Source organism: Chinchilla lanigera, unplaced genomic scaffold (genome assembly GCF_000276665.1).
Source record: "Chinchilla lanigera isolate Chin_1 unplaced genomic scaffold, ChiLan1.0 scaffold00006, whole genome shotgun sequence".
Taxonomy (NCBI): Eukaryota; Metazoa; Chordata; class Mammalia; order Rodentia; family Chinchillidae; genus Chinchilla; species Chinchilla lanigera.
In genome coordinates, this window is record NW_004955407.1 from 40911638 (window position 1) to 40914407 (window position 2770).

Sequence of the window (2770 nt, forward strand, 5' to 3'; positions counted from 1 at the left end):
AATAGGTGAATGGATAGAAGGATGAATAGATGGATGTACAGGTGGGTGGGAAGATGGATGGGTGGATGGAGGAAGGGGGGAAGATGAATGGATAGATGTGAGGATGGATGGATGGACAGATGCAGATGGGAGATAGATGATATATGGATTGATGAATGGATGGGGCAGTAAGTGAATGGATAGAGGACGTACGGATGGACAGATGGATGGCTGGAGAAATGGATGAATGGGGAGTGGATGGATGGGGGAGGGCTGGACAGGGGATGGTGGGAAGGCAGCCTTCCTAGGGGATCAAACTTGTCTCCCCATACTTTTCATGACCTCCAGAGGGCACACGGTACTATGCCCATCTCATACTGGGGATTGAACCCAAGATCTTTGCACTGAGCTGCATCCTCAATGCTTGTCATGTTTTAATTTTGAGTTAGGGTCGCAGTAAACTGCTAAGATGCCCAGGCTGGGCTTGAACTTGCGATCCTCCTACCTCAGCCTCCCAAAGTGCTGGAATTACAGGCGTTGCCACCATACATCTCTTTGACATTGAAACCAAGCATGAGGGTGTCTTCATTGATTACAAGGAGTTGGTAGTACACAGCTCTCTGAGGAAGAATGTTTTCCCTCATTACCATGAGTTCGGCCATCAGCAAGAAGGCCTTACGGCAATTACTGCCCTCAACCGATCCATTATGTAATACACAACGAACTGGTGACAGCAATAGCCTGAGGAAAGGATTACCTTTGCTTTTGAAATCTGCAAGAACTGGAAAACATCCCATAACTAGGCGCTGAGTTGAGCGCCCATCATTCAGCTGTGACAAGCTGTTCACGACTGCAAACACCCGTCCACTGCTCCAGGAACCACCCGAGATCAGCTTTCCTGGAAAGGCAGTGTTTGCAACAAGCATCCCCCAGGCTTCTCTAGTCAGCTTTCAGTGTAAACCAGGCCCCTGCCTCCACACTCGCCTCTCCTCTTACTGGCCAGCACGGGGCAAGCGGGCTCTGGGGCCGCTCTGGGAGATATCTGCTTATCAGAAGCACGCTTGAAGTGTGGTCCTATCCCAGGTGACTCGGCCTCATAACGTCCAGATGACCCCTCAAAAGTCCCCAAATAGGTCTGTGAAATGCAGGAGACCGCCCACGGGTGGGCCTGCTCCTCCTCTACATAAGCAATGCTCCCCCGTATCTGTGGGTTGGTCCAGGGGGGCTCCTCCTCTGCGTGACCCTCTGTGCTACAGCGCAGCTCCCAGCATGCCTCACTCACGCGGTCCTGTTTCCTGCTCGGGACTCCTGTCTTGGGCAGTGTGGCCATTGGCGGGAGCCGAGTTTGCCCTGTGTTACAGGCTGGACAGTGCGGTTTTCAGTGACCGCCTCGTCACGTGCCAGGCTGAGAATCTGACCGTCGGGGTGAGATGGCAAAGAGACAGAGACGCCACAGGAAGACTGAGATGCCACACTGTGAGCCCATTACAGTCACCTCTCAGACAGCTGCAGGCCCAAGCAGCGTCGGGTCTTTAACACGACCGGCTTTCAGGTCCCCTAGAAGTAAGCTGGGCGAGTTCCCCTAAGCCACGCGTCTGAGTGTCCTCTAGGCAGAGAGGGAAACTGAACATGCACCACCCAGCAGTGCGACACAGACCTGGGGCTTTCTGTCGACTAAGGGTGGAGGCGGCCGGGGGGGTGTGCAGGCTTCTTCCTGGGTACCAGTTCCCCATTCCATGCACACCTTCTGCTCCTGTTTGATCAGGATCTCACCCTGGGTCTGCAGAAGCACGCCACACCGCAAAGGGAACTGACAGTCCCCTGCCCCAAAGGGCTTTTGTCACCCCAGCCTTCTGCCTCACCGCAGAGATCTGGCACAGGGCCGCTCTGTCTGCTAGGGGGTTCCAAGCTCGATAAAAACTGACCATGCAGCCGAGATGCCCCCTCCGTCCCAAGCAGTGCAACCTGCAGGGCCAGCAGAGGCTGGGTACGGGGCTGCTGGGAACAGGGTGAACCCCAAAGCCAGACTCGCGGACCTCACCTGCAGCTCAGTGGCCCAGCTGTGCCCCCTCACAAGAGGCTCACATCAGCAGTTCGGGAAGTTTGTTACTGTACGGCTCTGGGACTCAGGGTGCCATGTGCCCCTATGCTGCTACGGGAGTCCTGCCAGCAAAATCACCCAGAGCCCGGCAGCTGCCCCTGCTCCCTTGTGCTAAGAGGGAGTGGCAGAGGCGGAGTGGCAGCAGCGCTGGTAACAAAGACTCAGCTTCGCCGCTGCCCACTAGGGGAGGAGTCTCAGCCAACTCGGGGCAGCGCCCTTCGCCCCGACGCTGGCCACCCACCGGGCTGCATCCTGGATGGAAGCATCTCCCAGTGTCCGGGCGGCAGACTGCCTTCCTGAGACCCCGCCAGCCTCAGCCAGCTCCGCCCTTCGCCAGCTAGCTGCAGTGGGGGCCAGGCCAAGAGGCAAGGGCACCCAGATGGAGCCAAAGAAGGAGTCCGCAGCCCACAGGGGGCGCTCAAGAGCATGGCAGGAGCCGACCAGGACGCTGCCCATCCCTCTCCACCGCTTCTCGGGGCCCCAGGACAGGAGAGCTGGGCGAGGTGGCTGGGACAGCGGGCGGGGCACACGGCGGAGCTGTCGGGCCACCCTGGGGCAGCCTCAGATATGTGTGATGCCGTCCCGTGCTTCGGCTTCACACAGCCAGCAGCAGTCTGTCGGCTGACACCAAGCTTCAAATCCTTGTCAAATACGGACCACTGGGCCTAGAGGGTTCTCAGCCACTCCAGC